At 35.9% G+C, this 26,365-nt stretch overlaps 1 protein-coding gene and 1 pseudogene across 2 annotated transcripts in view; both read left to right on the plus strand.

Moving 5' to 3' along the window:
- The window catches only part of LOC149537955 (bystin-like protein), a 145,904-nt gene that overhangs the window by 31,071 nt on the left and 88,468 nt on the right, over window positions 1–26,365 (plus strand). The window lies entirely within an intron of this gene.
- On the plus strand, window positions 1,372–5,091 carry LOC149537956 (uncharacterized; annotated as a pseudogene).

The raw sequence follows: 26,365 nt of genomic DNA on the forward strand, positions 1-26,365 counted from the left end.
GCTAACCAACTCTGAAACAGATCTTTCCAATCTGCTTACAAATTTTTCAAATTTGGCTTCTTTATTGTGGAAAACCCTCCTATTCCTTTCCTTCCAAATTTCCCATATGAAGGGCGGATCTGCCATATTCTAGAAAAGGATGTTTTCTTCTTTGGGATGAACCAAGACTGTCCTATCTCAATAAGTGTCTCTGGCTGAGGTCCTTGTCAGCCCAAATGATTCAAGACAATCTTCCAACTCTGCTGGGAGAAACTGTAATTCAGATGTAAACGATCCACTATTTCCTTAGCTCAATTGCATAACACACATTTAAAGAGTCTCGCAAAACCTAGCTCCTTAAGCCTATCACCAATGAGACTCTAACCCCAAGTTTCCGGGAGGGGGGGGACAGGGAAACGGGTTTCTTGGATGGTTTTTTTTGGGCGGAGTAGGGGACGACTATATATATACATATCTGAATTTTCAAATATATTTATCAATTACACATTCATCACAACAACCTAGTTTAAAATTATCAATTCCATTCATAAAGTAATGATTCATCAATGATCATAGACATAAAATCCAGCTTCTTCACCCTGCCATTCTTCATCACTACCAGTACCATCAGTGCTGCTGCTAGTGCTCATGTTTAATAAAAATCAAAATCAGACTTCTCTTTTACATGACATAAAATGACAGGCCACAAAATAGTGTATAAGAATTATAAATGAAAATTAAAAAGTGAAAATCAAAGAAATGACAGTCATATTATTTATATTTATAAGTTTTTATTGTTTATTAATAGTAAATACTTATATATAAAATATTTCTTTGTTTAAAAAAAAAACTTTCTGTTCATCAGACAAATTATTCTCTACAAAACAAGCAGCAACTTAGGCTGCTAATCTAAAAATACATTAGGAAAAAAAAAAGATTTAGTAATAATTTTTTTTTTTAAATAGTATATTATAGAAAACTTTTAAAAAAAATTTAAGAACTTACCTCAAATGCTGAACAATGAAAACCCCAGCCATCTGCAACCTGCATTCAATGTATTGGTGGCAACTGAATACAAAACCCCCCTACATTCGCCTTTCAAATCCCCTACCACCGTCCTGCGTTCAACTTTCATCATCCAATTTTCACCTACGTTCACAGTTGTTACATAGTCCTTCCGTCATTGGGCACAAATGAAAAAAAATGTTGCCTTCGATATGTTAACAAAGTTTTTAGTTTGTAACCTTTATTTTATAATTTATTTTAATTCCGACACCCAACACACAGGCCCTGTAGATAAAAGAAATATGCCTTTTAATGTTTTTTGGGGTTTTATATGTTATGTTTGAATTGGAAACTTTTAGCAGTCCCCAGGATAGATAGGAAACAACAATGGAGTTGCCGGGATGGTCAACACTATCTAGAAAGTCGTTGACCGTTTCCAAATTTTTGGGGATGCGTTTCCAATTTTCCTGTCTGGGTGGGGATGGCTTGGAAACATCTCCTGCAGTCCTCTCATCCTCGAAACCGTCCCTGTTTCCGAAGCTTGGGGCTTAGGATCAGAAATGTGTCCCCGAGTAATGTAGCTCTAAATGCATGCTAGGCAAAAGTGCTTGCCTTAGGTAAGCAATGCCGACCCTAGCATGGATGAGCATGCCACTCTCCCTTATCTCATTCTCTAGCAACCTGTACCCCAACTTAACCAAATACTCACCTTTTTGGGTATGCATCATATGACTTCATCCATTGCTCCAGAGATGACCATTGATCTTTCTTGAAATATCCTTTTAATCATGTACATATTACAAACATGTTTAGCCCCCATAGCCTCTCTGCTCCAACCACCACATTCGACTTACAAATTTTGTCTTGAGCTAGCAATGGGATTTTGTCTTGCTTGTGATTTCCATTCCTAAAGAATTTTCTTATCTTCTTTGTGATCACTTTTAATAACCTTTGAGGAAATCTTCAAATACATGATAGAAAATAATGACATTATAGAGATTATTGATTTTGACAGTAGCATCCTTCCAGCTAGAGTGAGCAACCTACTATTCCAACCTTCCATTTTACCCATACAAATATCTATCAGAACATTCCACAAGTTAGTTTTACAAGCTCCCCCAAAAATAGTAATGCCAAGGAGTTTGCCTGGCAAAGGTCCCGGTTGTACATTTAGGACTTTTCAACCTCTCTTTGAAAGTTTACTCCTGGAAGAAAACAACTTCAGATTTTTTCTAGTTGAGTTTGGCCTAAGACCATGCTATACTTATCAAGAACAATCTTCATGACTCTAGCTTCCCTCAACGAGTCCTCCCCACATCAACAATATTTCATCATTAGACTAGAGATGTGAGATAGGGTTTACACCCTTAGCCAACTCAACAACTTGCCATAATCCATTAACTCTCCTTTTTGAGATCAACCTTCCAACTACCTTTGGCACGATGATAAAAAGAAAGGGGGAGATTGGGTCTCCTTGTCTTAGGCCTTGAGAGGTCTCAAAAAGAGGCCCAACATTCACTAGGATAGAGGCCCTTGGACGCTTGATACATCCTTGTATCCATTCTGTCCATTTGTTGCAAGACCCAAACCTTTCCATAACCTTGTATAAGAAAGCTCTATCCACTTTGTCATATACCTTTGTGAGATCTAGTTTGACAATTATCTTGCGCTTACTCATTGGTTTGATTGAGTGAATTGCCTCATGAGCAATTATAATGCCTTAAAATATCATTCTTTTTGGGGTAAAACCTCTTTGTTCCTCCAATATTTTTCTGCCAAGCACCTTTTTAAAACTTGTTAGCAGCCACCTTCGAGATTACCTTATACACCAAATTACATAATAAGATTGATTTGAAGTCCTCAAGTTAACTACTAGGGTTGTCGTTGCACCAAATCATTGACCTATTAATGCCTGATACAATCACTAGACTTATTAGAAGACACAAGAGGCTTTTAAACCATGTTGCGAATCCCCACGAGAGACGTTGGCCCATTGCCAACAATCCCCCTCCCAACGTTACTTGCTGTGGCTTGCATGGATTCGAGTCTGTGACCAAGCTTTGATACCACTCGTTAATTGCTAGGTTTCCCATTACACCAAAAGATGAACCTGTTAATGCCCTATACAACACTAGACTTATAGAAGACACAAGAGGCTGTTAAATCATGTCGTGAATCCCTGCGAGAGATGTTGGCTCACTATCAACATTTCAGAGGTACCAGTCTTGCCCCTTTTTGGCATTAGGGCAATCAAAGTGTTGTTGAAATCTTCAAGAACAAATCCGTTCCTTCCAGATCCTTCAACCACCCTGATGGACCTCTACAATTTTGGCAAATTTTAGAGTCCCAAACATCATTGTAAGGGGATTACCTTTAGATCTTACTCACTACTTATGTTTATAAAATATGATTCAAAATAAGTAGAGGTGATGATCAGGATAATGTGGAGAAGGAGCTGGTTTGTATATACATCCATCTCAGCACTATACAGAAGTATCTGATGTAAAAACATGTCAGGAGAATTTTTTCCAAATCATTATCCAAGATACAAAAGAGCATTTCACAACAAGGAATAAAGTGCTATGAATGTGATTAGAAGGACATTTTCTATATAAATTAACTCACACATAGAAGGAATTAATTTAAAGAAGGACGAAAACATTTTATTCAGGCAGTTGATTACAGACAGCAGTCAGCATAGAGACATGAAACAATCAACAAATCCATTGTTATAATCTTTCTGTGTTGCACGTTCAAAGCCCATAGAGATAAAAGAAACTCGTGTCAAAGATCTAGAAGATAAATCAGCAGCGTTGGAATTTAAACATGGTGTCATCTTTCTCAAAATTTGCAGGAGTATGGATGATATATATGCTGCAGGACAGATGAGAGTTCCATCTTGTTGCTCTGCTCTTTGCTTCATGGGAACTCTGACTTCTTGCAATATGTTTTGGTTCGAACAGATTTAGATACACTGTTCTGGAGATGCTTTATGGTGCACCTCAAAGATCTTCAAATCAGATATATATGTTGCTTATCATTCTCCTGATACTTAACCAAGATTCATCTTTTAATGCTAGTATCCATAAGCTGATACTGCCAAGTGTTCCCTGGTACTGAGAGCAACTATTGTCTCGAACATCACTTGGTTCTTTGATTGTTGTGATTCTTATAAGGACAGTGAAGTATAATCTATCAAAACTGAGGGATGTTTATCTTCACACAAACTGCCTTGCAACTTTGGCAAACATGGCCCCACATGTCTACAGTTTGAATGCATGTGCATCACAAAGGCTTGTTAGTCTTTTCGACATGCTATCACACAAGTACACAAAATTAGCAGAGGCAAGTAACAGCAAGATCCTTACAATAAATGTAAATCAATTGGAAGGCAAAGACTCAGCCGAGGATATACCAACTGAGCTACATATTTATACAGACTTCTTAAGAATTGTTTTGGAAATAATCAACGCTATTCTTACTTATGCTTTGCCTCGGAAATCAGAGGTTGTGTATTTGATATTGCATAGACAGGAGCTTTTCAAACCATTCAGAGACCATCCACGCTTTTATGAACTAGTGGACAACATTTATACAGTATTGGACTTTTTCAATAGCCGCCTGGATGTGCAACGTTTAGATGAGGAATGGTCGGTAGAAAAAATTCTGCAAATTATAGTTGCTAATTGAAGGTCATGGCGGGGCGAAGGGATGAAGTTGTTCGCCCAGTTAGGATTCACATACGAACAAGAGCTTCATCCAGAGGAGTTCTTTATTCCATATGTGTGGAAATTGATTGTTTCAGAAAGCGGTTTGGATTTTGATCCCACCAATATTCGTTTATATGAAGCAAAATCATCTGCAGAAGATCCTCCGCCAAACAAGACATTTGATGTACCACGTATCTCCTGCCATAGATGTGTAATGCAATTTGGATTCCTTGAAAATATAAAAAAATGGACAAACCTATCGAGCCATGGACAAAATGGAGATTATGGGAGTGAGAAATCCGCCAGGCAGGAGAATCGAATACATAAAATATTCAGTTACATTGAGTATCTGACAATTATAAATTGTTCAGTGGCAAAAAACATTTTACAACAATAGATATGAAGTATGACAAAAATTTATGAAACCCGATAAATAGATCAAGTCTAATTTGCAATTACGCTAAAAGGATTTATTATCAAAGGAATATGTGATAATAATATTGAAAGGCAGATATTAATATGGAGTGGCGACAAATTCAACAAAGATACATCATGGAATCAAGCCTTTCACGGGAGCCTATGGATTTTAAATTATTTAAATTTTTTTATAAGTTATATTATGGGAAGGTGCTAAAATTATATTAATTATGTACAGATGAATATAATTTGTTATGCTAGAGAGGTGTGATTAAAAAAAAATGTAACATGACTTTCCATTTGAAAAGTCACATCTCCCTTACATCTGAAGTATAAATAAGGGGTATGCTATTTGTAAAAGATATATCCAAACATTCACATCTACTTTCACAGGAGCATTTTTATATTTATATTATTGTATGGAGGAACAAGGGGTCTATTATGATTTTGTAATAAAAATTCCATTATTTTATTTTTAAAATAAAATAAAATGTCTTTTGTTTATTTTTGAATGGCGTGGAGATTTAAAACTACAGGGGAATTGTCCTTCGTAATTATATTTTAGAATTATGTATATGATTTTGATATCAGATCAGTGGACATGGTCAATTAGCATTTTAAATTTGATCATCATAGGTGTTGTGAAATATTAAATTGTATTCGTACCTTTGTCCAATTTGTCTCCTTCTCAGCGGAGTTAAAATTCAATTTGGACTGGTTTAAGATTGCATTATATTTGGTCTGTCGCATCTGGATTATTGAAATTGCTGGCAGTATAAGTGCACTGAACATTATGAAGTTGTATGTAAAAGTTCACCGAAGTTGACTCTATCGCCCGGATGAGCAAAGGCACTGGTCTTTTTATTGAAGTTAGAAAATCTACATATTCCTTCTACAAGCATCAATTCCATTATTTACAAAATTTATACAAAACATTCAATTATCAAATATTCAGCATCCAATTTTAGTTTCATTGAGTTCGAGGACCTTGCCAGTTGAAGAACTCCAAGTTTAAATTCGCTATAGAAAACCTTGAAATCGGACAATCAGTGTTTGAGGTAAAGGTTAACTCGCTTGGGTGTAGCAGAGCCCGAAGTGCAGGGGAATCTAAGAGATTCTCGTTCGTTGGCCAAAATTTGATTGAGAGATCCTATCGGAGAAGTGGCAGGCTCTTGGATTTCCAATCTGGCGATTTTGATAACCAACACACCCCCCACAACTTATTTTTGATTAGATCCCAAAATCTTTGGAAGAATAATTTTGTCCAGCCTATGGGCTTTGTCCATTGCTAATCCAAAGTGAACACCCTTTAGTTGTCTTAGCAACATTGGCACCATCGACATCTTATTATCCTCTTCTGAGACCACTTCGGGATGACCTCAAGAACCTCATCATACTCCTTGATAGAAGCCACACCATCATTGGACCACAAGGAAAAGAAAACTGCACAACAACTTTGTTTATGCCATATGCATAAAAAACCCTTTCTTCGCTTGCCATCTTTATTGAGTATATTCAATTGATTGATTTTTGGTTTTAACTAAACAGGGATTTTGTGTGTGTTGGGATCACCTTCTTTAAGCCAGGTATCTTGAGATTCCTGTCTGCTATATAATTCTTCCCTAGCCAACACTTCAACATATTTTGCCCGTAGGTCCTTTTCATTTAGGCAATCTATCATATCCATATCACTACTGATGATTTTGTACTTTCGAACTTCAAGTTGTCCCTCAAGAGCCGTTTTTTCGACAAAAATATCTTTGAAATGAGTTCTATTTGAAATCTTGCAGTTTACTTATAATAGAAGATAGCTTTTTGAAAAAAATTGAAACTCATGTTCTCCATCTCACCTAGGCATTTTGCCACCAATCAGCCAACATCTCTATGAAGCCACTCTTCTGAAGCTACATCTTCTTAAACTTGAAAGGGCATTGGAAGAGCATTGTGTCTCTTTGCAAGACAACGAATCGAACATGATTCAACCCTATTATAGGAAGCACACCAACTTCAAAGACAAAGGGCGAAGCATCCCCATTTCCAGCCAAGAAGAAACGATCCAATCTTTCTGTGATATTGGAGCAACCTTTTCTTCAATTAGTCCATGTGTATGATCCATTTTGAGCTTTTATTTCCCACTTCCCATTTAGTGTAACAAACTCCTCGAAATCATTTTGCACTGGGCTTACTAGGCTCCTGTTGCCTCTTTTATCAACCATCTCTATTGTAGCATTGAAATTGCCTCTGATTGTACTACTTCCTTCTCCAATTTCAGAAGCACCATTTGAACTAGCAAAAGCTCCCTCTCAATTGTGCCAATCTTTGAAAATCTTGCCTCATCTTGACGCAGTTTGGTTTCTTGTAGACAAACCACGTTAGGTGTCATTTGATCAAAGCATCTTTTGATCAAACACCATTTGTAAGGGCATTGCAGCCCCCGACTTTCCACGCTAGGACCTTCATTGGTGCCTAGCAGAGAAAAGTCTCTCTAGGATCTAAGTTTGCTCCACCCCTTCTTGTTTCATGCATTCTCTAATAGTTTAGTATTAGACTTGCATCCCCTAGTCTTTTGACTACCTACTTTGACTTTCTTTGATTTCAATTTTGTTTGAGTAATCAACCTCTTTTCAAAAGTGCCTTCTTCATCCACTAAGCTAAAACCATCCTCCTCATCTGTAGATAAAACAAACCCTTCTCCCCCCCTCTTCCACGTGCAAAGTTGTATGTTATTTTTCTCTTATTGGTGACTCATAAATGTCTTTTAAGCTTGTTTGGTCCAGACAATCCTTTGCCCATTTCAAAGTTCCATTTGTTCCTAAACAACACTTACCGCTTTGCTTCTCTATTTTATCGCTAGTCATTGCAACCCTCATGATGCTTGTTGTGTCCATTTTCTCACTGACCCATTTGTTTAGGCAATGCACCCGTTTAGTGTAATAGAACAATGTGGTTGCCAAATCTGGTTTTACTTTCATTTGTTTTTGAGATCCTTATCCATTCGAGGTGATGGGGTGTTTGTCTTTAGATCTAAAGTCAACTTTTGGATTCTCTCTTGGACACTTGATTCTCCTTTTGCAACACTTGAAAAGGGACATTCTCTTGGCTGATCCCTCACTTCCTTGTCCACACCCACCATTTCAGCCAACTGTGTTGGATATTCTCATCTACCTTATTTTGGTCATCTGTTAGGAGTGCCTCCTCATCCCTCTCCCCACACGTCTATTCTACATCATAAGGGACACCCTTAGGAATTTAAATGAGTTGGTCTTCAAACGCATTTTGTGCCAACCCTTTTCCATTCTTGTCCACTATGCATTATGCCTCTTCGCCACCTCAAGGCTTGCATTTTTTCCTGCTTTAGAATTTCTTCCACCTCTATTTGTTGCCACTATATCCCTTCGCTTGTCCATATTTCAACGTTATGTAGCAAGGGTGGGTGGGTTTCCCAGGCTATGCAAATCCAGGCAAATGTGCTAAAGTCCTTTTCAAATCTACCTTTAAGGAATTCACTGAGCTTGTTTCCAATAATCTTGAGAGTCTCCTCATTCCAATATTCATGGGGGAGATTATACAAGCATACCCAAATGTGGACTTCTTCTAGTGATACTCGCTTAAGGTTGAAGTTTGGGGACTAATCTTAAAAAAAAAGTGTATGCCTCTCACAAGGAAGGGCTTGTTTAACAAAATTCATTTTTTTTCACAAGCACAACCACAAATAACCAGAAAGAAATTGTTTGAAAGGGTTTTGATAGTAAAATGCTAATCCTAGTTCTCATCACATCACTTGCCAATGCGGGCAAACATTGGCGAATTGCATCCACATTTCATAAAGAAAGCCCTTTCCTTGAAGAGATTCATAACCTTCATCCATCCCTCATACTCAATCTGGACTGAAAAATCCTGTTCACAATTGTTGCCGGTTTCTTTGCTGGCATTTGTTGGGAATGGATGGGTTTTTGGGTTTCCATTGTTTGCTAGCCACACACTTGAAGCCACTGTTGTTACCACTAAAGATATGAGCAAACCGCTATTTGTTTTGGGGTCTGTTGGTTCCCAAAACCACAGATTGGAAATCCAAGAGCCTGCCACTTCTCCGATAGGACTTCTCAATCAATTCTAGCCAACGAATAGGAATACTTCTTGATTCCCCTGCACTTCAGGCTCTGCTACGCCTAGGTGGGTTAACCTTCACCTCAAACGCTGACTGTTTGATTCAAGGCTTTTCTAGAGCGAATTTAAGCTTTGGAGTTCTCTGGCTGGCAAGGTCCTCGAACTCAATGAAAACTGGGTGCAGAGTGTTTGAATTGAATGGATTCTAAAATATTTATAAATAATTGACTTGATGTTTGAAGGAAGGAAGTTACAGATTTTCTGACTTCAATAGTAGAAATACCAGTGCCTCTATTCATCCGAGCAATAGAGTCAACTTTAGTGAATTATCACGTACAACTTTATAATGCTTTACACACTTTAACTGCCAACAATTAAATAATCAAGATGCGACAGATCAAATATATATGCAATCTTAAATTAGTCCATATTGACTTTTAACTCCTCTGGTAAGGAGAAAACTGGACATAGATGCGAAAGCAATTAAATATTTCACACTATTTGTGATGATCAAATTTAAATGCTAAATGGCCATGTCCACTTATCCGATATTTAAATTGTATACAGACTTCCAAAAATAATTACAAAGGATGATTTGCTTGTAGTTTAAATCTCCACGCCTTGAATAATAAACAAAGAACATTTTATTTTATTATTAAAATAAAATATAAAATACTCCTTTAGAGTGTATGAATGCAATTGTCCGAATATTGAATCTTTTTTAATCCGCTGAGTCACTTATATTTATAAGTGACCGAAAAGATAAAAAGTCTATGCTAGAAGACTCATCTTTTCAAAACAATTAATTGGAGTGACTATTACAAATTATAATTTTATTTTAAAAGCAATGATTTTAATAAAATAATTGGGCAAGGCTTTGTAATATAACTTTTGCCCAAATTAATTCCTTCCAGGCATCAGACATTTGCAATTAATCAAATACAACCAAGGTTTGACGCTATTGGAGTCATAAAGAGGAAAGTTGTAATGGAATTTCCACCAACAAATGAATCAAACCGATGAAGTCAAGGTTTCCACCATTTTTGGCTCCATGCTTTTTACACATGCTTCATCTTGCCTTGTGCTCTGGAAGCATACAACATCCTCTTTTGACGTTTCCAAGACTTCTTCTCTGCTTCTTAATTCCAGTGCCCATTCCATGAACAACAATGCAATGCCATAGAAAATAAGTTCATCAATTTCGAATATTCTCAAGGAAGGAAAGATAATCAAATTTTGCCTCCATACATTCAGACGTGGCAGCCTCTATAAATGATGAAAGTTTAATGCAGAAATCTGGATATATCACCATCTTTGATGATTACTTCTGCCTTTGATCACTGTCCAGTATCCTTCTTTGTATGTGTCTTCAAGTCATGTTTTTATGAAACATCTGCTCATTCATTTGAGGAACTAGCAAGATAATTTCAAAGCAATTTATTTATCGGTGACTTCATGTTATAGGTCCGATATCCTCTGTTTAAGTATACAGATTTTAACATCCAATTACCTTTTAGTTTATTTGCCTCAGCCTTTAAATGTTCCTGAGGACTTTCTATTTGCAGGTGTATCCTAATTACCCTGAGACTTGAGTTACTCAAATTGTTCTTTATTCTGGTGTGATGCTTCAAGGTCTTCCTTAATTCGCACAGTTCAATTGCTGTTTCAATTTCTTCAAATCTGAAGCCTTCTTGAGATCTCTAACTGATATTTATATCTGTAGCTTATATCAAAGCTATTTCAGATTTTTGTCTTCAGTTTTATACATCACTTAATCATATATCAAATATATTCATACTGATGATAAAATTATTATATCAATGTATATTCAATGGTGTATGCATTTCTTGTTATATCTTTGACTTTGACATGAATGATTATCCTTTTTTGAAAAAAAGTCTCCAACATCATAAATGGGGCCTAATTTTTGCAAAAATTAAGGTTCCACAGGGTCTACTAACTTTTTTTGTGTGATCTTGTCTGCTCTCATTTTTTGGACCAGCTGGGAATATTTGGACGATCCTCTCATGCCTTGCCTAGTGGCTGCCACACTGGTAGCCTTACCCGCTGATTCCTTTGGCCCATTTGTCTCCAAGCCATACTCTGAAATTTGCCTCCATGAAACCTTCAAACATTCCTCCTCTCCATCTTGCTTCTACTAATGTACATTTTAATTTGTTTATTTTTATTTTTAATATTATTATCATTTATTATTAAATCTTATTTCAGAGGGGACATTACAGATTCTATTGTACGCAAGTTATTTTTGTTTTTGCCATAAATGACACATTCACTATTTTCAAAAATTGGAGAATGTCCCTTTTCAACCTGTTGTACCATGCTTATTAAATTATGCGTAAACCCAGTGACATACAAAACATCACAAATGTACCCTTTTTGACCTTGTTTTGATTACAATTGTCCCCTTTCCTTTGACTTCAACTTTCTTGTGATTATTAAGCTACACTAGTGTTTTCGATGAATCATCCATATCATAGTTCCCAAACTTGGGCTAGGCTTGGACTCCGCAAGGCTGACTCGACTTGTGACTTGGTTATGACTTGATAACGACTTGACAAAATGAAAGACCTTGAAATATAGAGATTTTTAATGAATAGAAGCTAATTTGTCACCATATACATAAACAAGGAGCATAAATCATAAATCCATCACATACGTAAAATGTAAATTGTAACTGAAGGAAATGGAAAACATAGAATCATATGACATAGATGTATAGAAAATTATAAATGTTGTCAAATGTATGTAAAATCCATGAAACCTATGACATCAAATGTTCCATGAAACACATATGTCTTATTTTAAAGTGTAAACAATGTAAACAAAAACAAGTCTATTTGCTCAGGCTCTAGCTCAAGCCTCATCCTCATCCTCAACCTCAACCTCAGCCTCAAAGTAGTCTGTTTGCCTTCTACAATGATGACTAAGGTAGGTCCTAGAGGACTAAAAAGCCACAGTCTCTGCCTTTTGAGATGCTATGATCAACATCAACAGTGCATGTGTGTGTGCCAGAATGTGACCTATTCTCCTCCTTTTTCATAGCCATTACTTTAACTTCTATGTTTGCTTGGTCAACCCACTCATGGTCCTCCCTAGTGAAGACTAGATTAGTAGCCTTAGTGAGTTGCTCATACTCTGGATTGATCTCCTCTACAGTGATTGGAGAGAAGTAAGTGTTCAAAATTTGTCTGGTCCTAAGACGGTGGTTGTAATGGATAAAGATAAGATCATTCAACCTCTCCACAAACAATCTATTATGCCTCTTCGAGTGGATGTGCTTGAACATGGACCAATTGTGCTTATATCCAAAAGTGTTGCCTAATTGACTTAGAATACAAATGGCTATTTTTTGAAGATTTGGGTTTGAGGGCACAAACTTTGCCACCATCGATCTGAAATAAGGAAAAGAAAAAAATTAGTCTCATTTACAAGTACAACTTTAATGCTGAATTATAAAATGCATAACTTATAAGCCATAAACGTAAGAATATAGTTTTACTTGGTTGTTATTTTGTCTGAGCATCTGTGCACATCTTGCTTGAGAAAATCACTGCTTCTTCATAATTATATTTATCCAACTCAATGGTTGTAATTGAGGTTGTGCCATCACCACACATCTTTTGCAACACTGTATATAGGCCACTGAGAACCTTCTCATCTGCCTTGAAGCCAAGACGGAAACGAAATGCCGGATAGAGGTAATAAGTTGCTACATGGATGGGCCCGTGAAGCTGGTTTTGCTTTCTCCTATCAATGATCTCACAAATGGGGCCATACTTATCCTTTACTCTTGCATACTTGGATCTAATTGCCTCCTTGCCCCTATCCATGCCCTCATATATTTAGCCTGTGGAGGGCTTCTCCCCATCAACAACTCATAGGAGAACTAAGAGGGGCTCAATGGCCTGCATATAGTGTAAAAAAAAAATAGTTAGTCTCAAATTAATTAAAATATAAGCAAAATTGCAAACCAAATAAAAATATGCATATAAATTTGAAGTAAAACTAAATTTTTAAACAACTAAATAGTAAATACGAAATGTTGAATTGTAATAAATTTACCTGCAAAATTTCTTCACAAGGTGTCCAAAAACTGGCTCATCAAAAATGCAATTTCCCACATTTGTCCCTGCAGTGGTTGTAGCAGGATGAGGAAGTCTACTCATCGCCAACAAACATGCGCTTCAAAGCTGCCTTTGATGTCAACAAGGATTTTAGTGTAAGGAAATTTGAGGCAAACCTCATGATTCTAGGACAAGGCAACTCCTTTTTGTCCTATGTATTTCCTCGTTATTCTAAGGACCAATGCACGACTATAGATAAATTTGTAGACATTCTTGGCCCTTTCAATGCATGCTTTGACCCATTCAAACTTTACCAATATCCTCCAACAGGAGGTCAAGGCCATGGGCCACACATGGAGTCCAAATTTTTTTGGGGTGCCTCTCGATCAAAAGTTTACATACAACAATTAAAACTTAATTAGAAATTTAGATATGTTAAGAAAATCTTAAATAATTTTATAGATGTCCATCAAATTTTCAAAACTTGAAAAGATAAAACTTTGAAGTTTACTTTCACCAACATAACTTGTTGCATTATCTGTCACCACTTGCACTACATTTTCTTCCCCTACCTCTTGTATGACTTCCTCAATAGCCTCACATAAGTATGTGGTGTTTTTCACATGTGAGAATGTATTGATAGGTTTCAAGAACATGGTGGATCTTATAAAATTAAAATAGAGTAAAATAATTATAAGTTATCATGGATCAATCAACAAATCGAAACTAAAATTATTAAATACGTTTAGGGAAGTAGAATGATCAATCACCTCTGTAGGAAACAGGAAAATTTAGGAGTGTTCTATTCCTCGTATCCATTTAACTATTTGTCATGATGGTGCAACCCTTTTGGCTCCAAGATTGTTAGTGGTCCTTTAGCTCAAGTTTCATATCCTCAACCATTACTAACAAGAGTGGGCCACTTAACTTAGCATCAGTAGGGGCTTTAAACCCCACACAAAAATTTAGGAGTGTTCTATTCTTCGTATCCATTTAACTATTTGTCATGATGGTGCAACCCTTTTGGCTTCAAGATTGTTAGTGGTCCTTTAGCTCAAGTTTCATATCTTCAACTATTACTAACAAGAGGGGGCCACTTAACTTAGCATTAGTAGGGGCTTTAAACCCAACACTACAAATGGCTAATCTATCATGCCTTGCCAATAATAAGGAGACCTGTCACAAATAGATGATGATTAGATGATACATTATTATGATTAGACAAAGTAGACTACTTCAAAGTTTTGAATTCAAACTATAAATTTTAAAATTTACTTTTAAACTTAAAGCAATCAAATAAAAAAGAATTACTTGGCTGCAATAAATGGAATGTTGCAAAAGTATCAAAATTTGCAAATTTGTTTTTTTTTTGCAACATCACGAGTCTCCTTGTTCCAACCCATGCTCTCAAGCGAGGGTTGTGTGTTAGGAGTACTGCGTGGCACAAAATAACTAAGTTATCATATTCGTCCTTGCAACCCCAAATTTGCAAGTCGGTTCAGTCCAAACTTGAATTCGTTTTGAATTCGCTTGCAGACTAATAAATTTGCTCATCATTCGCTAGGAAGGACCTTGGACAACTACGGGGTGATTTTGTAGCAAATGATGACAAAACACATCGAGCCAATATGGAACCTAGAGCGAATGACCAACAAATTTGGTCATGGTAGACTTTTCAAATGATTTTTTAAAATTTTTTTAATTAAAACCCTGAAATGACATTGATTTTTTCGGTTGCTTTTGCATTTTATAAAACATTTTACACATTTTGGTTTTGTATCATGAGTCCAAGATTTTTTCTGTCATTTTTCTTGTGCGTCCAAAATGCAAAAACATTATAGACTCTAGTTTGCATCCAGAAATATTATTGTGCGTCCAAAAGGCAGGGCACAAACATTATACTTTGCATCCACAGACATTATAGTGCATCCAAAAGACAATCAGGTGACTTGAACGACAATTTTTCTACCATTTTTACTTTTTTCTTCTGAGCAAAGGTTGTAAATTACAGGCTACAATTTTTCTATCATTGTTTCCTTGTAAATAGAGGTTATAGTTGTTACCGTTATAGGTTACAAAACAGAGTCAACAAACCATTCAGGTAGAGGTGCATTCATGAGAAATAAATTTTATTATTATTAAAAAAAATTTGTATGGACGAACTCAAAACGAACTTGAACTTGGTCCAATTTTTTTTTTGAGCGAATTTGAATCCAAATGTTGAACCCTCATACGAACCAAAATGCCAACTGACAACTTAGCAAAATAACTATCCAATCTCGATTCTTGCACTCTAGGATGAAAGGGAGGCCTAGTAGAACCCTCTCCAACACAACCTGTGGATGCAAATGCGAATGTGGGTGCATGATTGCTAATAGCACTTAATTCATAAAATTGCCTCTTCATAGTTAACTTTTTTTGTTCACGTGTTTCGAACATGACATAACAAAAATGTTTTGTCTTGGGAGTTCGTTTTCTGCATATCTCAATATCATGCCCAGGTATGCTAACAACATGATATTTGAATCTACCGATGCAACCAAAATTGATTTCTTTACATAAAAAACATTTTGTTTGATTACTTTTTCTACCAGAAAAATCCTCAGTGTATTTCCAAGCATCATTCTTTTTAGGCATTGTAAAAGTTGAATGTTAAGGCTGCTGCAATAAGAAATAGACTAATAGTTATGAACTAATAAAAAAATCAGCAAACCCTACATTTTTTTGAGAAAAAATTGTAAATACATCTCTATAATTTTTTTAAAAAAAAATGTAGGGTTTGCACTTTGCTTTTTGCAATTATTCTACCTCTCTTATGTAATAAAATAAAAACCATTCAAGATTTGGAAAGTTAAAGTTTTGAACTAAAAAAATTTAACAAACAATGAAAAATCTATTAATAGACCAAAAATAATTAATAAGATCTACAAAGTTTAACACTTACCTCTTGTAAATGAGTTGAGAACTCTTGTTATTGACTCTTTGATGCTCTCAATGCAAGCCTATGGTCTCCCCATAGTGATTTGTGGTCTCCTTGATGCTCTTCTGCCTTGCGGGTTGCAAACCCATGGCTTCTCTTTTTTGTTCCTTTCTCTTACTTCTCCCTTCTTCGTGTAACAAGAAAATAGAAGACCTTTTAGGGTTTAAAGGAAAATAAGTGCAAAAAAAAAAAGTCCTTCAAATCCTTTTTTTTAATGATTTTAAAGTGCCAAAATCTCACTACCGCTGGCCTAGTTGCTGGCCATAGACTTGGTGAGTTTTGGCAAGACTCGTCAACTCTGTGTTGGGCAAGCTTTGCCCAAAACTTGCAGAACCCAGTGAGCGAGCTAACAAAACTCGGACATGGTGACCTTGCTCGCCAACTCGCACAACTCGCAGCGAGTTTGGGAACTCTGATCCATATTCACAAAAATGTTTTTATTCCCTACTGTGTGAATTCTGCAACCAATGTCAAGAAGCCTTGTTTTTTGAATCTTCCTTTGTATCATTGCATGCAAAAAATAAATTGTTCCCTTGTTATTTCTTTTCTCCATAAAAGTTTGCACATTGTTTAAACTTTTTAAAACACTCCGCTTCATGTTAGCCAATTTGTTTGTAGTAGTGGCATCGCACATGTGATTTGTCGTAGCTTTGATTTCTCCTTTGATTATCATGAGAATTTATTCCTGTCCACTTTGTCTGCTCTGCTGAAATTGTTGTTCCCTCATTTTGCTCTAAACCTTCTAGTACCCTTAGAAGGCGTCTTTTCTAATCTTTTTCCCCTTTCTTTGATTTATTTATCTTAGTTTCAAAGGCTTGTGCAACCTATTATGTAGAAGTCCTATTCATTCTTTGCTTGTGGGATTAAAGAAAAGCCGTAAGCTGAAGCAAAGAGAGAATGTTTGAGTCTTTTGACTCATCAATGGCTGCTACAATAGGGTCAAATGGTGTAATGTCCCCTTTTTAGCATTCATAGCATGATGTTGTCGTTAGCCTATTTCCCCACGCTCCCGTAGGCTAACCAGGACATCAAAAGGGCTTAGAGGGCATTTGGCCTAGATAGTTTCAGTTGCAGGTCTTTCTGAGGGGTTTTAAGGCAGCTTTGGGCATACTTACTATTTATAGTAAGTCATCTTGGGCATGGGTGGACATCCAGTGGCAGCGGTATGTCGATGGTAATTGTTTAAAATCGGCAAGAAGACTTGTTTATCATTGATAAGATTTGTTTTGCATTGATAAAGCTATTTTAAAAGTTAAATTTAAATATTTAACTTTATTAATACATAGACTATAGTTTGTGGGAAATATTTAAATTAAAAGAGTCCTTTTTATTTTATAATACATTGGAGACATAAGTTACATAAAGGGAGTTATGTTTTATCCCACATTGAGAAAACGAAGGATGGAGCTCTTGTGAGAACACTATAAAAGAAATGGAAGAGCTTCTTTTAAGCATGGTTGGAAATATCAAAGAAATTGGAGAATTTTCTGGAGGTTATGTCTCAATAGTTTGAAGGACGAAATCCCTTTAAGCTGAAAATCTTGACGCCATTGAAGGATATGGTCTTGAGATTCAACAGGGTAGCAATCTGAAAAAACAGAAACGAAAAAGCAGTCCGAAAAAGCAGAACCGAAAAAGCAGAACCGAAAAAGCAGGCGAAAAAAGCGGAATCGAAAAAGCAAGCGGAAAAAGCGGAACTGAAAAAGCAAGCGGAAAAAGCGGAATCGAAAAAGCAAGCGGAAAAAGCAGAACCAAAAAAGCAGGCCAAAAAAGCAGTTCGAAAAAGCAAAGCAGAAGGGGCAGCATTGAAGGAAAATTATTACAGCCATCTACAACCAGGTTCCCTTGTTAGTATTGTTTTTTTTAGGGTATTATAAGTTTCAGCTGTAAGTGTGCATTATACCAGCATTGTCATTTTGGTAATCCATGTAAATGCCAAAGTCTTGGCCATATTTCATGAGCATTGTATTAGAAATTTGATTGCAATCAAAAAGATAATAGTTGCTGGTGTCATTTAAGCAATTCAATCTCGTTATTTATCAGCTAGATAGTTTGCATACCAACTGTTTGCAAAAATGTCAGTTGGCTGTAGGTGTTCTTTTCTCATGCTTAGATCATAATATATGCACTGAATATTGTCAAAATTAGGAGCACACTCATGTTAGGTCATTGTGTAGTTCATTGTAATCTTCTATCACTAGATTCTCATTGATGCAAATTGAAAAAAAGTCATTTAAAGCAAGCTGAAATACTATATCAGTCATATGTCTCTTGCATGTGAATTGTTTGACAAAATTCTTTGAGCCTTCAATCAGCATCTTTGAGAGCAGATTTGAGGAGGTTTATTACAATGGTATCAGAGCTTGCTTGCAAAGTGTTTGACGAAATGTCAAACAATTGAAGTATAAAGATTTTTGGTGTTTGAAGAAGTTATAACCTGTTGGGGTATATTACAAATGGGGAGTGCGATGTTTTTAATTTTTTTTACAATCTTGTAATCAATTGGATTTTTTCCTCAAGATTTAATCTGGTTAATCAAAATCATCATACAAGTAAACTATGTCACAAGGTTCGTTGAATTTTCGGCTCCAGGTTTGAAATTCAGCGAACCTAAAGAAATATTAAAAAATTCGTATAAATTTGGCCTAAATTCGTCGTTTTTGAAACTGTGAGTGCAGAGAACTCTGTGTATTGGTCACAAGTTGTCGTTTCTAAACCGTGAGTGCAGCGGAGTCCATGTACAGGTGAGTGAGTCCGTGTACAGTGATAGGGGAGTTCGTGTAATGGGTCGTCTTCTTTCCCGTCTGCTTTCTCTTGAACGAACAGCGTCTGCTTTCCATGTACAAACTTCATACCTTGCAAATGGCGTCTAAGAAAACTCCGCTTCCATTCCTCCCGTCGGTAGTTTGGGGCATAATTATTTTGTAATGTTTTGATATTATTTAGGTTTGATTTTATTTAATAGTTTTGAATTTTTATTATAGTATGTTTAATGTTTTAAGAGTATTTAATTTTAAGTTTACTTGATATTTATACAAAAAAAATATTATTATTAATTATTAATTTATTATTGTTATGAATTTTATAATATTTATCAAATATTAAAATATCTCAATATTATTTTATATTATATAATAATAAATAGTCTGTACTTATAAATTATAATTAAACATCGCAATAGTTATAGTATTTATCAATTATTAAAATATAATATAATAAAAATAGTATATATTTTTATAAAATTACATTGGACGAATTTAATGTCGAATTTTTAAAGATTTTTTTGACTTGTCGAACTTCATCTGAACTTCATAGCCGTTGAACTCGAACTCAAACCTTGTGACTTAGCAAGTAAATAACTCCCGTGTAAGTTTAGATTCTTGTATGATTTTAAAATTTCTACCTAGTGTCTAAGTTCAATTGTTTTGACTTTGTTAGTTCTCTAATATGCATTTTACAACAAATCCCAGGCATGTTTAGTCTTTGTATTTGTTGGTATTCTTGGGAAAATTGATTCATGTACAGCTTATCGAGTGATGAACAAGCTTTTGAATCTTTTTTCTTGTTTCATTTTAATGGATTTCTTCGTGCGTGAGCTAAAGCTGCAAGAGCTTGAAGACCCGTGGGCTTTGTATTTACTATTTTCTACCAACTTCTACAAATCTTGTGAATGAATGTGTTTTTAATTTTAATACTCCGGAAGTTATAAGTTTCACCTTTGAACACATGTATTGAGGCTTGATCAAATTTGACCCATTGCTGGCTGCCATCTCTCTCTATGCATAAATTTCAACTGCTCGTCATTCCTTACAAATTCTTTACAAATTATTATGTCTTTAATTATGCCATATGCGAATAAATTCCATCACCTCACCTTTTCTTTTCTCTGTTGAGGATAGACATCTCTACTTGTTGGCTGTTCTAAGGATAATCAAACTTTAATTTTTAAAATTCCAACTTTGCTTTGATACTAATTGTTAAATTGTTAGTTTTGGAATTGAAAATTGGTTTCATAAAAAATAAAATGTACTTTTATCAAAATAAAGCCATTGCAGATAATCTAGAAGAGTGCAATACAGAGAGATTTTTTTTTTTTTTGCAGCAAATATCATTCCATATATTTATAAATTTTCAATATGTATAGGTTTTTAAAAAAATGACTCCCCAAACTGATGGCTGATACCTACAAGAGCTACAGCTTCTAGTAGGAACATCACAGTTACCAAAGAGATTAACGAATAGGGCAAAATAAAACTGGACAGCCAAGCAGCAAACAACAATACTCAGCAGAATATTAAATAATGTTACTCCATTGAAAGATCAAGAAAATATATTTGTTTCTAGTATGATTTCAGCAGATAGCACTCTGCAAAATGACAACCTGCATTAAAGAAAAAAACAACACAGTTATGGCGAAAAATAGAATTTTATTTACAAAGAATAATACAAGCACCTTTATGCAGCCATGTGGAGTTTAGAATTCAAATGGTGGAAAAGATAACTGAAATTGTTTTACATGAAACAAGCGTATGTAACACTTGCCAAACTGAAATTGGTGGTGATTAGAGTGGAGGATGGAGAAAATGTGTATGATGGAGAAAATGTGTATGATGTTAATGAGATCAAGTGGTCTAAAGGAGTGGGAGTTGCAACATTGACATATTTTGAAGTTTCTTTTAATGTTGGCTTCTCTATTATGAATTACGATCAAGAAACCTTCCATTTTGTGAATTCGTGACTCCTGAAATATTTCATTTAGATTTTTTATCTAATTGAGTATGATCTCTAATGATGAAGTTCTGGTCAGTTTAACCACTACTTTGCTGCAGAACGTGCAAGTTCATTTTTTCCAATCTTTGTTGGGAAACTGAAATCTGAATCATAAATCAAGCATACCCAGGAATGAGCCTTTTTCCCTTTTTAATACACAAACTTAGACTCTTCGACTCCCCTCTGGCTTTCATCTTATTCCCCTGTGACTCTTCAACTTCCCTCTGGTTTATTGTCTTATTCCTCCTTGACCTTTAGCCCCCCTTATATAATATTAAATTGGTCCATTTTATTCCAGCTCTCATAGATAAATTTTAATATTATAAGGGTATATCTGAAAATCCTCTAATGTCCCAAAAAGGGACATTACAAATCTCCCCTCCTCAAAATTGCTTGTCCTCAAGCAATTGATACCGGGATCCTATATAAATCTGTAGGTAGCTCTGTGTCCCAATTTGAGAACACGTCCTACCATACTATGATGCAAGGTGTCAAACTGCAATCCATCCATCAACCAAATCCCTGGATCCCATGTTAATCCAAGTAATGCCACTGTACCTGAGGGATGTAACACTCTGAATGTCATCGTATCCAATCTCAAACTGAGTAGAACTGCGATCCAATTCTCAAGAAGCCATAGATACATATGACCAACACTTGGATCCCAAACACTGATGGCATAACTAGATGATATGATGGGATAAAAATGTATCCAGATGCTATGTGTACCTCAGTAGGCGGTGATGATCTGTCCTAAATAGATGATGTAGGAAACGAGCTGCCCACAAGCTGAATCAACACCAAGGGCGCATGAAAGATAATACTGCCATCATCACTCTGAAGAATCCCTAAATACATAAGGGTCATGAGAAAGAATGAAGCTGAAAAAGCATTCCCTATGATCAATACATAACTCTCCTCAATCCTTCCCCCGGACCTGTTTAATTGGTGAAATAAGAAATCCATCCAACCTATTTATAAGTTAGAATTCAAAACCATGTAAAGGTTGAACAAAAGAGGGGCAGCAGGAGTCACTTCACCACACCAATTCTGTGATCAAGGTTCGCTGTTAAGAACTGTAGCTTGATTGAATCTCTGAAGTCAAGGTCATCCTCTTCGTGGAAATCAAGAGGAACTCTCTCCTCTACCTCAAAAAGTGGGTTATTGGAAATCCAAACAGCATCTACCTCAAACAAAGGGTTGTCTATAAGCTGAATGTGATTTGAAGTTTTGGAACTTGGTCACTTGGGGCAACTATCCAAATCACACATCTGCTGAATGCTATCAAGTTCATTAATAACCTCTAGGAAAAAACTCTTGCCTCTCTTTATCCTCATGTTCTTGAGAGTGATTCGTGATTCTAATCTGATTTTCTGCTTCCTGAAGGGAAATTCAAGCATTATCTAATGCCTCATGAGTATATTTAAGCTCTCTATTGAGTTCCATAATCTCATTCCTTTCTTTATTCAGCTGATCAACATGTATTTCAGCAACTTAAAGAATGTTATCTTTGTCGGAAAGCAAATATAAATAATTTGATTTCATAGTTTCAAGAGCTGTTTTGATCACTTGCAAATCATAAATAAGCCAATTTGCTTTCACTCTCTTTTGAACCTTCCTGTAGAGATCTTCCACCATCTTGTGAGTGCTGTCATAATGTACTGACGATGCCACAACCATGTCATTACTAACCTTAAATTGATTTTTTAAGGATGCATTTCATTATTGTCTTGTCGAAGCGGTTCATCGTCTTGCAATGCCATCTTAGATGGTTCCTCTAATTTCATGTCATGGGCATCAGAAATATATGGTTCATCATACAAAGATTCCAATCTGCTATTACGTCGTGTGCAACTGACTTCATCAACCTACTTATTAAAGCTAACCTCCAAATCGCCAATGTAGAAACTTGCACCCTATGTAACATCTACGTGATTGCAAGAAAGCTACAAATCAATGGTAGTTGACTATTCTTCTTTTCCAAGACCCTCTATTCGATGATTTTGATCTGCCAGAACTTCTTCATACACACCTTTGCATTGGTCTTTTGCAAGGAGATCTTGAACCAATTCCAAATACTTTCTTTTTGCCATATTAGTCTTATTTTGCTACTCTAGATGAAGATCCAAGTAATCACTAAATGATAAATCATTCTGAATTTGGGTAGGAGGTTTTTGATACTCTTTGTAAATGTTGAGTATTTCTGTTCTTATATTTGCTGATTGTGGTCCCCACAATCCAGAATATTCAGCTCTTTTTATATCCCTTTTTGTGTCTATGTTTTAGACTGCACCATCTATGTTCATCAAATTCTACGCTATCATCTCCAACCTTCTTTACATTAGTGTTGCTTCTTGGCGACAATCTTCTTGTATTTATATGTCTCCTGCAATAATTATGAAATTCTTGCTTTTCCTATAGCAATCAGATGAAGTCTGCATAAGCTTAGTTTTTTGGCACTTGCTTGGGCTAGCGTGCCTAGCTGATCTGAGCTCTGAATCTTTGTTAATTGGCATTCCCCTCCTTTCCGGAGGGCATGTTTGGATTATCCTCTGTCCACTTATTGTAGTATGAGCCCATCTTGAATGTCTGTTTTGCAATGGCATAGTATCAGATTGGTGCAACATTTTTTTTGTCACTCACATCTTTTGTATAATCTTACAATTCCACTCTAGCAATGCTTCATGCATACAATCATTGATATGATAATTTTACAGGGAACCTAAAACTAATTACAAGCTCAGCAAGGGAAGCTTTAACAAGACAATGTAAATAGCTGCACTCCATTCGTGAGAAATGAGAGCTCAAAAGTTATGCCTTTCCTTCCCCATCCTAGAAGAGACAATGTGTAGTCGATCTTTAATTTGGACACAATGGTCAGTGTTGTTGTAAGTTATAGAAATGTAATTCCTATGAAATCAACACTGAGATGGCGAATGTAATCGACCATCAACGATAATGTCGAAGGTTTACATGAAATCGATTTGTATAGCTTGCATAGTTAAAGTATAGATTCTGCCATCTCCTTTGACAATGTCAACTTATGACATTTCCAATGATTGGATAAAAATTAATTTCAATTCAGGTCAGATGAAGAGTAGTGGATACATAGAGGTAAGCTGCAACATATGCCTGCATTAGTTCCCAAATTTCAGGTATCTTCAACGACATCTACTACATGAACTTTTGTCATCCAATTTTTGTCGAGGATTGACCCAAAATACACGAAGATTCCTCAAGTTCCTTCTAGAGAAAGCTATGTTTTCTTTTGTTCAAGCACCTGAGTTCGCTCCTATAATTTCCTTTTGACTCCGTGCCTTGGTCTAACCATCATCCACGATCCGACTATCACTTTTTTGATGTGTATTCAACTCTAATGCTGGCAGAGGGAAATCGCAAACCCGCAAAACCCACATACAACAAACCGTTTAACACACTTAACACATTCAAGGATGAGCAATTTACTGGAGCGTGAGTATCCTGGTAGTGTTCCTTTGCACGAGATTTTGGAATCTGTAGTAACGACAGTTTATAGGTAACACCCTTTTTCACAAAGCCTCGGTATCAAGAGTCTGGAGAATGTTGTAATGTTGTAACACTTGTAGGGAGTAACTCCAAACAATCTGCTAGCTATGCCTTGTATCGTCAATTCCATTGATAAAACGATAAGCTTCCATCATATGTGGCAACCTGGCACTCAACAAAGACCACCCGAAAGATTCTTGTTTTAATTTTGGCGTTACACACTCGTGTGCATGAACTCCAACAGTAAACAAAAAGTCTTGCTATATAGAGAACTCTTGATGCCATGTTTCCTTCCTACCTTTGGCTAATTTGTCAAAGATTCTACTGAAGACAAAATGCTATTATATCAAACTTTAGAAGAGCATGTATTATGTCTAGTTATCATTTGCAAAAAATCTCCACCACACAACATTTGAAATATTATCCCAATCGAATATCCGATGGATCGGGTTAGTCTTTCTTCCAGATATGAAGACTAAACCAACTGCAGTTCCACTTTGATTTGCATTATTATATTCATGAGGGTGTACGACACTTGCAAAATTACATCTTAATTAAGCCGCTCCAAGTAATTATTTTTGGTTACTAGGATAATTTTCCTCCCGTCAACAAGTGATGATAACACCCGATAATATATCTACGACAAGCCTTGGTTTTACCTTGCCAATCTTTTGAATATAAGTCGCTCTAATAATAATTTCTTCAAATATGAAATTACGCCAATGGAGCAAGGCTCAAAAGAAAAGATAAAGCGCCAGTATTGCAAACACATGGACCAAAACATTCACTGCGATGCCAATAGTGCAATTTGCCTCAACTAATGGCTCCTTTGAAGCCACAATTTAGTTCGATACTGTGGCGTTCTTTCTTAAGTTCTATAAATGAAGAACTCTTCAATATTCCTAACTTTTGCATGAAAGTAATCCCTATCATAAGGGCTGCTTGGAATGGGAATGAAATAGCTAGGCACCGATCATTTGTTTTCATACATAAATCAGTCCATTCCTGAGAGGAACTTCAAAGGAAAAGGATGCCTTCTGAGAGCTTCCTCTGTTTCAAATCACGTGAAGCTAATGATCTTGATTCAACAATTGTATTACCATTGCTACATGCAAATATTTTATTCTGGATTTTTGTTGCTAATATCACAGAATCTGTCCTAGTTGTGATGTTTTGAGAACAATTTCAAAAATAATTTCTCAGGCAAGGACCAAACTAACTGTTTAGAAGGTACTTAATCCAGCTTCTTACAAATTTGCCTGTTGATGAAGCTTTACCAAACTCGTAGATTCTGTAATTATTTCTAAAACCTCACAGGTTGCAGAATACGAGGCTCTGATACCATTGAAATATCCCCAGTAGATATTACTCATTCTTTCTCAAAATAATATTTAGAATTCAAGTATACGAAAATGCATTACATACCAATAGTATAAAACTAGCAAATTCTCATGAAATTTCGTAAAACATGTTATTGCATTATACAACAGCAATACAATAACCAACATTCAAAATCCAATCTTAAACACAGTTTTACAGTCAGATTGGAACACTAAGAAAAGAACCCTATAAGCACTCGTGAGACACCGGATGTGATGTCTCCACGGACAATGGGTTTGCGTCCACTCTCTACCGGCACGAGGGCCTACGTCCTCACATTGGCTGAAAGCTGAAGCTTTCTGAATAACTCTCGCAAGAGAGAAACTGAAATTTGAATCATAAATCAAGCATACCCAGGAATGAGCCTCTTTCCCTTTTTAATACACAAATTGAGACTCTTTGACTCC

Source organism: Cupressus sempervirens, chromosome 9 (genome assembly GCF_028749045.1).
Source record: "Cupressus sempervirens isolate cs-2001-9-10 chromosome 9, ASM2874904v1, whole genome shotgun sequence".
In the NCBI taxonomy this organism is placed as follows: Eukaryota; Viridiplantae; Streptophyta; class Pinopsida; order Cupressales; family Cupressaceae; genus Cupressus; species Cupressus sempervirens.